The sequence below is a fragment of the Trachemys scripta genome, chromosome 12, assembly GCF_013100865.1.
Source record: "Trachemys scripta elegans isolate TJP31775 chromosome 12, CAS_Tse_1.0, whole genome shotgun sequence".
Taxonomy (NCBI): domain Eukaryota; kingdom Metazoa; phylum Chordata; order Testudines; family Emydidae; genus Trachemys; species Trachemys scripta.
Genome location: NC_048309.1, coordinates 42324898 through 42336880, shown reverse-complemented (window position 1 = coordinate 42336880; position 11983 = coordinate 42324898). Strand labels below are relative to the sequence as shown.

General features: G+C 53.4%; 1 long non-coding RNA gene across 1 annotated transcript; it reads right to left on the bottom strand.

The window, feature by feature from the left end:
• Positions 1–6766: 6766 nt before the first annotated feature.
• Positions 6767–9473, bottom strand: LOC117885673. The gene is made up of 3 exons (XR_004647809.1): positions 9242–9473; positions 7869–7907; positions 6767–6888 (listed from the first exon to the last, which is right to left on the bottom strand). It is a non-coding gene; the product is annotated as an uncharacterized LOC117885673 (long non-coding RNA).
• Between the last annotated feature and the right edge of the window lie 2510 nt (positions 9474–11983).

Here is an 11983-nt window from a genome sequence, read left to right as displayed (position 1 = left end):
TAGACTTGGGAGCATTAGATCTTCCTTGTTCAACATCGGCAAACGTCAACTTTGCCGTACACACACAAAATGACTTTAAAATATTTTGAATGATGATGATCAAAATTTACAAATAGGCAAAGTAAGAAAAATGCTGCCTGAGAATTGATTAATTTGCTTCAAGGATGTTTGCTTTGCCTATTCTGATATGAGACATCGGCAATTTTTTTTATTAGTAGTTTGCATTGTTTGAATCTCAGCATTACTGTCCTTAAATAATTAGAGTCTAAAGAATGACTAGGCTTGGCAGAATTCGGTTTTCATTTTTCTGTAATTTAAATGGATAATATCAATGGTTATTTTTAAATTGTCACAGTTGCAGGAAATTACGAGCTGGGCTTATGCAGTTCCTACCAGCTTGGCCAAGGGGAGAAGATGCCCCGTCCCACTAGATGACAGTGTTGCATCATAGCTTGTGTGAACGTAGATTAGAAATTTACCCGGATCAGATACTGGGCTGGGGTGGCCATTCCCCTTGCCCCTTGCTAGCCATGAGTTTCTTATGGGATGGGCCAGTGTGTTGGGGTGGGTGGGCATGGACACCCTGCAAGGGACAGACAGAGCCAGTCCCTGAGGGGTGGGGGTGTATCGGCCTCTGGAATTGGGGAACTTACTGTGTCTCTGCCGCGACACCACCTGTGAAGAGAAGGGGAAACAGCCATTAAACAGGAGCCTGTATAGTCCAGTGGCCCTGGCGCCTCGGCCGAAAATGAAGATCTCAGGATCGCTGAGCTCAGTGCGAGGTGTTTGAACAGGGAACCATTTTAGAGCAATGTAGGATATTGTGCGCTGAGCCTGTTTGGGGGACAAACCCACCACCTGAAAGGGGAATCTCCCTGCTCTGCAGATCAGACAAGGCTGCAAGTCTGGCTGTTGGGATGAGACGTACCGAAGAGAACAGGGAAGTACCGTGTTCCTAAGCAGCGTCTCTTCATTGTATCACATGGGTTTTTTTCACTTGTCACCTTCTCTTTCCAAACCCCGATTCCTGCTTTTCTCTGCATCTTTACCTCTAGCCCCGTGAAATAACCTTCAGTTCAGTGTCCTTGCAGACATGGCCAAGCACCTTCTGTGCAGGACAGCGGTGCTCTAAGGTGAAGCCGGTGAACCGGGTACACCCCAGCCACCTGGAAGACGAGGAACTGGGCAGGCATGTGTGACCGAGTTGGGGCCAGTCTGCTTTCAGAGGAGCAGGGCTCAGAGCCAGTGGGCAGGGAGCATATACCCTGGTGGGTGCCCACCGGGCTCCCTTCTGCTGATTGACCCTGAAAAGTGCCACATGCCCCACCCATGTCTGAAGAAGGGGGAATCTAATAGTGTTTTCCTCTGTATTATGCTTTGAGCTCTGCATGAGGGAACATCCAGGGATTATAACTAATAAAGGCCTGTGGGATCCCCCTGACTCCCCAGTCCCAGCTTTTCACACCCCCAAATCCAGGTGCAGGCAGCAATTCACGACTCCTCCGTGGGAGACCCAGCTTCCACCCCTCCCCCAGGTCTCCCCCAGTAGTACCTTTCCTCCTCCTGCAGAGGCAGACGAGGAGAAGCAGCAGGGGGAGCAGAGCTGCGGCACCGACACATCCGGCCACCAGGGGGAGCCACGGAGGCCAGGCTGGGGATGAGAAGGAGACGGGTGAGCTGTCCGCAAATGGGGGTATTTTGCACCCGCTGCTAGAACACAGGAGCTTCCCTCAGCTGCAGTGCTGCCCTCTGTGGCTCGGACGTGGGAGCCGCACCCCGGGTCATAAATCCTGCCAGAGTGTGTCTGGTGAGGCAGGCTCTGTCCCTGCCCCCTCCATCCCTTATACTCCATCTCCCAGGGGTGATGCCTGGCTCTGATTTCTCCCCCAGGAAAGCAGCTTGCCCGGTGCTTTGGGGGTGTATCTGAGGGTATGTTCCCACTGCATTATGAACCCGAATGTGCGGGACTCGGGCTGGTGGAGCTGGTGTTTCTCAGTCCATGCTGGGATTGCAATGGCTGCACACGGCTCTCTGGGCCTTTCTAATACATCCACCCTGCACCACGCAGACCTTCTGAGCCATGTCTGGGGCTTGAGCTGTGTCCACACTGCAAACTGACTGGGCTTGAATCCCCATGACAGCGGGACTTGGGCTCTGAGCCACCCCCACAGCAGGGTCCCGGGACCCAGATCCTCAGTGCTTGCTGATGTGAGTCAGACAGATTCATGTGTGGATGAGTGAGAGCCGAGTGTAATGTGAACTGTAGACACACCCTGAATGGAGCCTGGGGAAGCCTTTGCTGTCACGGTGACGTTCACAGCCCGGCTCCTGGGGGACAGGATCCACCTCCTGCTAATATTCTCCTCGTACCCACAGGTGAATTCCCCTGTGCTCTCAGGGCTGGCCTGTGGGATGCTGAGCACAAAGACATTCATGGAGCTGATGCCAGGCTCCATGGAGGTGATCTCAGATCCAATGTCACCAGGGATGAGCTTGTCTCCATCCTTGTAGAAGTGAAACCTCCTCTCGCCAGTGTTCTCGGGGGCCGTGCAGGTGATGAGCAGGGGGAGCCCTTCGATCACTGCTCCGGACGGGGGATCCACACTCAGCACTGGCTGGGGAGGGGGATCTGAGAGGAGCAGGATAAGGGAGGGGTCAGCCTTACAGTGATAGTCTCCAGAGGCTCAGTCAAAGAGAAAGTTAAGGGGTGGCTTGATCCCTGTCTTTAAGTATCTACATCGGGAACCAATACTTGATAATGGGCTCTTCAGTGTAGCAATGGAAGGTCTAACACAATCCAATGGCTGGAAGATGGAGCTAGGCCAATACATACTGGAAAGAAGGGGTACGTTTTCAACGATGAGAGTAATGAGCCGTGGGAATGACTTATAGAGGATCCTGGTGGATTCTCCATCAGTGACAATTCTTAAATCAAGGTGGGATATTTTCCTAAAAGATCTGCCCTGGGAATTATTGTGGGGCAGGTCTCTGGCCTGTGTGACACAGGAGGTCAGACTAGATGATCACAATGGTCCCTTCTGGCCTTGGAATCGGAGTTGCTGAGTTCTCGGTCACCAAAGGGCTTTCACCCTCATAAGAATGGCCAGACTGGGTCAGACCATGGACCATCTAGCCCAGTAGCCTGTCTCCAACAGTGGCCAATACCAGCACTTGTGGGGGAGTGAACAGGGCAATTTGGAGCGAGCCACCCATCCACTAATAGCAGCCACACTTGGGGTGGGCGGGGCCACTCAGATTTATCCGTGGGGTTGGGGCAGATCACAGCCAGGTCTGGAGTCTCCCAGTATCCATGGGATCTTCTTGAAACCTTCCCAGGAGAGTTGGCGTCGGCCCACTGCTCACCTATGATAGAGATGGACACCGGCTGGCTCTCCCCGGATCGGATCCCCCAGCTGGATGGGCGTATCCAGTATGCACAGGTGTACGAGCCGGAGTCCCCCGGCCCCATGAGGCTCAGGGTGTGCATGTTGCTGCTTCCATGTGAGACCCTCCTTCCGCTGTCCTTGGAGAACTGGAATCCTGTTACCGTGTGAGCTCCAGGGGGGACTGAACACGTGAGGGCGACAGTCTCTCCCGGGAGGTACATGGTAAACTGGGGGCTCAGGGAGAGGGATGGGGCTCCAGGGGGTGCTGGAAAAGACAAACAATGTCTATCAATACGGGAAAAGGGGCTTGGAGCAAGAGGAGCTGGGACAGCCTCAGAGATATACCCCAGAACCCCCAGCTCTGCCAGGCTGCAGCCCCTGGCTTAGATGCCAAAGCTGCCCATGGTGGTGGTGTTAGGTACCTGCAACCCAAGGAATGGCAGCGGGCCTCAAGGCAGTGAGTGGGGACCCCTGCCAGGTGACTCAGAAAAGCAAACGTGAAATGCAAACCCCACCCAGAGGGGCAAAGCAGGGACGCAGCCCCACAGCCCTCCAGGCTGATGGGTGGCAATGCTGCTAGGAGCCCTGGAGCTGAGCTTTGCAGGATGCCACCATGGACAAATGCTGCCACTGCTATCCCGGCTCCCAGTAGTGATTATCCCACACACCTTCCGCGGCTTGGAAAATCTCAGCCACTGTGCTGCAATTAGAGTATGGCTGCAGTGGATGCAGTACTGCCTCCAACCACCAGGGGTAGCATGGCTGCACTGGCATTGCTCCTGCTCTTTGGATACTGCAGTGTGTGTGTGTGTGTGTGTAGGGTTTGCTAGACAGAGGGGAGTGTATGGGGCTCGATGGATGGGGGGCATGTCTGAGGATAGATGGAAGGGTATGGATAGGTAGATGGATTGATGAATAGATCTATACATGGATGAAGGGGTGTGTATGGGGATGGATGGGTTGATGAATAGATGCATGGATGAAGGGGTGTGTATGTGGATGGATAGATGTGATCAGACATATTGATATTTGCAGTTTTTGTGGAGCCATGTTGGTCTCAGAATATTAGGGAGATAAGGTGGTGGACATGATATCTTTTATTGGACCAACTTATATTGGTGAAAGAGACAAGCTGTCGAGATCCACAGAGCTCTTCCTCAGGTCTGCAGAGGGTAACCAGAATGTCTGAGCTACAAACAAGGTGGAACAGATTAAGCATAAGGGGCTCACACATACTGAAGGAGACTGTGAAGTGGGCAACCAAGGGTTAGCAGGTAGTACCAAGTGTTACAGATTGTCGTAATGGGCCATAAAACCAGTGTATTTATTCAGTTCCTGGTTTGTCATGTCCACCAGGTTAGGAATTCAGTTCTGAAGCTTGTCTTTTGAAGGTGCTGGGCAGGTTTCCTTTGAGGATGAGGATAATAGAGGGGGCATATGGGGAGTATGGGGATGGATGGATAGATGTGGATTTCATTACTTTGCTTCAAACTGTGTGCAAAGAGTGTCAGTTTTGATGAATCTGCATTTTTAGGTGGGAAAAACGTCTGTCATTAAATTCCAGCCAGCTGTAACTTCTTCTAGCCTTAGTCTCATCTACGGGGGGTCGACTGTTTCAGTCCTTCTCTATTCCAGGCTATCGTGTAGCAGTTCCTCAGAAACTCCACAGCTAATCAGATCCTTGCATATAACATCCTTCCACCCCTTCTTTAACCTTCTCCTTCTAAACGTAATGTCCTCTTCCCTATATATTCTTCTTTTCACATGCCCAAACCATCGAAGCTGAGAGTCCCTCAGCTTTTCGATAACCGCTACACGCTTCACCTGATTCATTCGTTCTGAGCATGGCCCATCCTTGCAACTCCAAGATTCCATCTTAACATTTTCATTTCCACAGCATTCGAGATCTGCCTGGTCTTTTCCTCAACCCTCAACATCTGGAGCCGTACAAACGTACAGGCCTAATAACCATCGTGTAGATCTTACTGATCAACTTGAGAGGCATTCTCCTATCTCAGATCACTCTGCTTACTTCTCTCTTTCCTGCTCTGCTTATAGGTTCATCGTTGAGTTCACCACTATCCTACCATCCCTAACTGCACTACAGCAATACAAATAATCAATAATAATTATGATAGTACAGTAGTAGCATATTTGAAAATGGCCCAGGCATCAATAACATTAGAAAATGAAGCAGCAACAGAAGCCTAGTAATTTAGTAAGTGACTCCCAAAGCTGGTGGAAAAAAGGTCATCATAACCATTTTTAAATCAAAAATGACTTTTTGACCAAAATAAACATTTTTACCAGGAAAAAAACTTGATTATGGCTGAAATATTCTAAGCGGTTTTGTCCAACGAAAACAAATCTTGAAATTGTTCGGCAAAAAAATAATTCAGCAAAGTAACTGAAGGGTTTTTTTTTTTTTTTTTGGAAACCAGCTGTTTGAACTGAAAACATTTGTACAAGAGTGTTCAAATTTTCATAGAAAAAGTGAAAAATGTTGGGGCGGAAAACCAAATTTGTTTCAAATTTTTGCACCAAATACAATTGGCATTTTCCAAACAGCCCTGTCAATGACCTCAGCAGAAATATCACAAGGACGCAATGGTTGAATGTACTTAATCACCTGGCAAATGGATTGAGAAGGGAGAACTCAGATTCGACTGCATCTTCCTCCCGGACATGTCTATCTCGTAGCTACAGGTGTAGGAACCAGCAATGTCTGGATCGGCCGTATGGAGCTGGAGACGGGCCCCATGCGAGGAGGGGGTGGATTCCAACAGTACCATGTGCCCATTCTTCAGCATTTGGAAGGTTGTAGACATGTAGCTCCCGGGCAGTGAGCATGCAATGGTGACAGAGTCATTCCAGGGGCCACCTACAGTTGCAGAGATGAACGGGGCTGCGGGACGATCTGAGAGTAGAAATGAAGGGGGAGAAGGAGGAATGTACACGAGTGAAGGTAGAAATAGCAGAGCTAGTGACAAGTCTGGGGAGGGTCTAGTGGTTAGAGCGATGGGCGGGGTTAGGCTGAGAAGCAGGTGGAGCAGAGACAACGGGACCATCCACCAAGGGCAAGAGATCCTGGGGATGGAAATGAGCAGGCTGGTGACCCTCCCCACACATGAGGGCTTGAGGTCTCACATGTGGTGGAGACAGGGATGGGAATCCCCTATTGGACAGCAGGAGAAAGGGGACTCACCCATCACTGGTACCAGGACAGGCTGGCTGCGTGCAGAGTAGATGTGCCGCCCATCTCTCACTGCCCAGTACTCACAGCTGTACATCCCGGCCTTCCCCGTCTCGGCCGTCAGGACCAGCCAAGGCCCCCCAGACAGGCCGGTGGTTTCCGTGTGGATCTGCACCCCAATCTGATTGTAGAAGTGGTAGCTGGTCACCACCTCCCTGCCAGGGGCCGAGCATCTGAGGGTGAGACGCTCCCCCGGGAAATACACAGGGTGCTGGGGGTCCACAATGACCGTGGGGGGTGACAGAGGGGCTGAGAAAGGGAAAGGACAGGCAGGAGAAGTTATGCTTTCCAATTCCTCCCCCCTTGGCTAGAGCCGGCATCCCCTCACAGCTTCCCGTTCCTCCCACACAGCAATTTGCTTGATGCCACGTGTCTGCGCCCCAGAGTCCTGGCTGCATCCCCTCGACCTCCTCCCATCCTGTGCTCCATGGGGCTAGGGGCAGGAACCACTGTCACCTCAAGGCGGTGCCGGTTCCCACCTGGCTGTGCTGTGTGTGACAGACTCTGTAGGGACCGGTGCAGGTGGGTTGGCTCCATTTGGGTGCTGAGACCGGTCAGACGAGGGAAGTGGGGATGGGGAGATGGCAGCTAGGGAGAGAGACTTTACCCAGGGAGTGCCCCCCCCCCACACTCACCCCCTGGCTTGAGCCAGCGCTACACTGATCATGGACCGGGGGACAGAGATAGGGTCAAGAGTGTCTCATTTTGGGGGCTTCATTTGCAGCCCCTTAAAGGGGCCTGGTTTCAAGGAGGTGGCTGCTCAGCCCTATCAGGCAATCCAGCCCCTATAAGGTCTCCAGGGGACCTCAGAAAATTCAGTCACCCACAAATCAACAGTCACTTTGGGAAGTTTTGCCCAAGTCTGGTGAATCCCAAATCTGGGAGCTGAGAGGAGCATAAACAGAGTGAGATGCATTCCGTGGTGGGGTGGTAGGGTTGGGGGGGTCCCTACACTCAGTGCCTGGGACCCCACGGTGAGAAGCTAGGCACACAAGGGCATAGTGGAACCAGTTTTCCCTGTCTGATCCCATTCCCCACCCCCCTGAGCCAGCCAGTCCCTCTGTGGTGGGAATGGAGCCAGCGCCCCCTAGAGGTGAAAGGTCCCATGCTCCCCTGAGCCAACCAGCCATTCTCCCCACCCTGGAGCTGGTCCAGAACTTGAAGTCCACCCAATGGGACCCACCTGGATGGACAGCTGGGGCGTGTGTGTGGATCAGGTCCCTCCTTACCTGCAGGTGACACCAGCCAGGGAAGGATCTGGAGAGAAGCTGAAGGAGAGAAGAGTAGAAATGGGGAGTGAGAGCTCAGGGGACAGCAGAGGAGGGAAGGGGGCTGAGGAACAGGGAATGTAATTTAGGGAGACATGGGCCTAGGTGGACGAGGCTCAACATCTATTTCCTTAGTGGAGAGCGACAGACAGTAGGTGGAAGGAACCGACCATCGGGGAAAGACCAGGAGCTCGATACTCGAGTAAAGCCCTAGGAAAGCAGCCACCTGGTGACTGTGAGTCTATTTGCAGAAGCCCGAGGCTCAGGGTTCATGCTACCTGCACAGAAAGGCCCCATGAGCAGACCCTATATCAGAGGTGGGCAAACTATGGCCCGTGGGCCACATCCGGCCTGCAGGACCCTCCTGCCCAGCTCCTGGCCTGGGAGGCTCACCCCGGCCCCTCCCCTGTGGTCCCCTCTCCCCCACAGCCTCAGCTCGCTCTGCCGCTGTGCAGTGCTCTGAGCGGCGGGGCTGCGAGCTCCTGGGGAAGCGCAGCTGTAGAGTCCGGCCTGACCCGGTGCTCTGTGGTGTGCGGTGGCATGGCTGGCTCCAGCTGAGTGGTGTGGCTGCCTGTCCTGGTGCTCTGGGTGGCACGGCTGTAGCGCTACCAGTCACTGGTGCTCCAGGCAGCGTGGTAAGGAGGGATGGAGAGGGGGAGTTGGATAGAGGGCAGGGGAGTTCAGGGTGGTGGTCAGGGAGTGGGGGGGTGGAAAGGCATCAGGGCGGTCAGAGGGTGGGAAACAGGGGGGTTGAATGGGGGCAGGAGTCTCAGGGGGGCAGTCAGAAATGAGAGTGGGGATTGTATGGGGCTGTAGGGGGCAGTCAGGGGCAGGAGTTCCAGGGGCGGTCAGGGAAAAGGGATGGTTGGATGGGTCACGGGTCCGGGGGGGCAGTCAGGAATGAGAGGACGGGTTGGATGGGGTGGCAGGGGGCAGTCATGGCGGGGGTTCTGGTGTCTGTACCGGAACAGGGAACGGGGGGGTTGGATGATGCAGGAGCCCCGGGAGGCTGTCGGGAGCAAGAAGTGGGGGGGTTGGATAGGGGGCGGGGCCGGCACATGCCTGGCTGTTTGGGGAGGCACATCCTCTGCTAACTGGCCCTCCATAGAATTTTGGAAACCCAATGCTGCCCTCAGGCCAAAAGGTTTGCCTGCCCCTGCCCTACATGGTTGGGAAATGCTGGACGTCCACCAGACTGTCATTGAATGGAGGCTGGAGATGGAGTCTGGGGGACGAGAGGCACGGAGAAGTTGGAGGTGGAAGGAGAAGGTGAGATGCATGCAGGGAAGGAGGGAAGGAGACAGAGGCTGAAGGAGGAGTACAGGGTCACTCACCCAGGAGATGGAGGAGCTCCATGCTGGATGTAACAGGATGCTGCTGCCCGGTGAATCTGCTCCTTCAATGGGCTACTTAAATAGCAACCGAGCTCTTATGCATATCTGTGGCTGTGGGGAAAGCCACTTCCCCAAAGTCTGCGCATCTGAGAGAGGAACCTGTTCCTGGGATGGGCCAGCCGGTGTCTGAAAGGAGCAGGGACTGGGGGTGACGATACAGCCTCAAGACCTGCTGATCACTGGAGAACACTGGCATCTGGGATGGAGAAACCTGACAGATTAACGTGGGTGAGAGAATGAAAGCGTGAGAGGGAAAGGGGGACTGAGAAAGAGGCAAATGGAAGAATGAAGAGACAGGCTGCTTCGCAAATAGAAGAAGTAAAAGAATGGGAGTGAACAGATGAGTGACACGGAGCAAGGGTGAGCAAAGAAAAGGGTGAATGAGATAGTGACAAAAGGATGAGTGAAGGGGGAGAAGAAAAGCCAGTTCCTGAAGGAGAGGAGAGATGCAGATGTAGAGGGTGAAAGAGAAGGACAGAGCAGGAGGAGTGCAGAAGGAGGATGCTAACCAAGGAGAATAGAAACAGAAGGAAGGGTTGAACTAGAGACAGCCAGAAGGAGGAGTGGAGAGGCCGACCATGAGAGAAGGAAGCACAGAGTGAGGGGGAATGAAAGTCAATGAGGAAGAGACAGAATGAGGATGGGGAGAATGAAGAGGAGGGTGACAGGAAAGGGGGAGATGGAAGAAGGTGTGAATGAGGCAGACACAGAAGGAGGGGTGCAGGGGGAGTTGCTCACCCAGCGCAGGGAGGCAGATGTTTAAGCTCCATGGTTGGGGGGCCAGGCTGAGCCTGGAAGGTGCATCCCCAGCCCCTGTCTCCTTCGAGCAGCCTGCTCCCCTCTGATCACAGCCAGAGGAAGTGCTGTCTAAGCGATACAGACTCCTCCCCACCTCACCGCCGAGGCACCATGTGCTGTGGGCTGACCCTGGCCAGGCCTGGGGGTTGCCATTCTGCAGGGCCTGGGCTGACTCAGCAAAGGAGCCCTGGAGATACAGGGTAACCAATAACAGCTCCTCACTCCATCCATTACCTTGGCCGGGTACTCTGCAGGGCTATGGGGCCAGCACTGGGGTATGGTCATCAGCACTGCCTCGGAGGGGAGAGCGACCCCTACTGAAGCTCCACTGTGATTCCTGCAGTACAGTGCCCCATAGCATTGCACTGGGGCATGGGGGTCAGCACTGACTGGGAAGGGAGAACACCCCCTGCTGGGCCCCCAACATGGTCCTTGCAGTACAGCGTTCCCTGGCATCACACCAGGGTCCCAGGGTCAGTCCCAACTCAGAACACGTAGCGGCAGAGAGACAGAATTAGACTTGGACTTCTCACCCCAGCCCAGCGGTCACTGCTCTCAGATGAATGCAGCATGGGTGGGGGTGGCGGATGTGTCTCAGCCGGCAGCATCACACAGGATCTGGGTTGTAGGGTCCATCATGCTGGAGGCATTTCATCCCCACACAGCCCGATGGGGAAGTGGCTGTTACTTTTTCAAGGAATGGAGACGGTGCTGAACCTCATGCCAGAGACTCTTCAAGCTGACAGAGGTAGAGTTTGGCCTAATTCTGGGTAAGTGCAGGCCTCTTTATTTATCCCTCAGCCTCTTTCTTCCTTTCTAGCACAATGGATGAGGCGTGTCTCCTCCTGGGTTCTGTGTCACACACGCCCTCCCCCTTTCTCCTGTCCCCCTACTCAGTTCCCATCCTGCTCTCCAGCTATTGTCCTATTTTCAGCAGCATCACAGATAATTTTGGGTGTCAGGGTGGAGACTGAGGTAGCTTCACAGCAGTTTCTGGGGAGCTCCTCCCAAGCACAGGGGCAGGCAGGAGAAAGCACAAAAGGCTTCTCTGAAAATTTCATGTGGGCCATGCAGGTTGGCATCGTGGGCAGATGCGACTCACTGGGCTAGAGGCAGGGTCGGGGCCTGTAACATTAAGGCATCTGGGTTAGCAGGGAAACGGAAGAAAAACAGAGACGGAGAGAAAGTTAAAAGGGTTTAAATGGATCTGGGAAATTTCCCTCCAGAGCTGCCCCTGAGCACATGTGCCATAAAGAAAGGACAGCCATGGAAAGGCCCTGACTTCCTGGGGTTAGCTCTGACGCTGCTGCCGAGATGGCAATAGAGTTTTCTTTCATTACAGAGCCACAAGGTGGGTGACATAATATCTTGTAGTGGATCAACTTCTGTTGGTGAAAGACGCTGGGCCAATAAAAGCTATCACCTCACCTACCTTGAGAGGTGCAGGGGCAGAGAAAGAGGGGGTGTTATGGGGTGTTTGCCCCCCCTTTTCCATCCCCCCTCTTGAAAAGCCTTTCCAGCTGAGAACCAGGAGCCAAAGAGTCTCTGTGGAAGGATGTTCCCTGCTGTTTTTTTCACCCGTTTCAACTTCCGTTGTCTTCCCTTCCTGTCTCATGCCTCTGTTTACAGCTTAAATCAAACTAAGCAAACATATGCTCCTTGTTCGAGACAGACCTGTTTGCGGACTTCTGTCTCAGCACGGTGTGTGGTTTTGAACATGTGGAACCTCATACGGGGCAATCTTATGACTTCACACACAATGTTGCCAGATATTTTATGCGGACAATATTGACCAGCAAATGATGAGGAAAGTGGCAGCTATACTATATAATGGGCGGCGGGGAAGGGAGCTATACTGTATAATGGGCACTAGGGGCAGCAGAG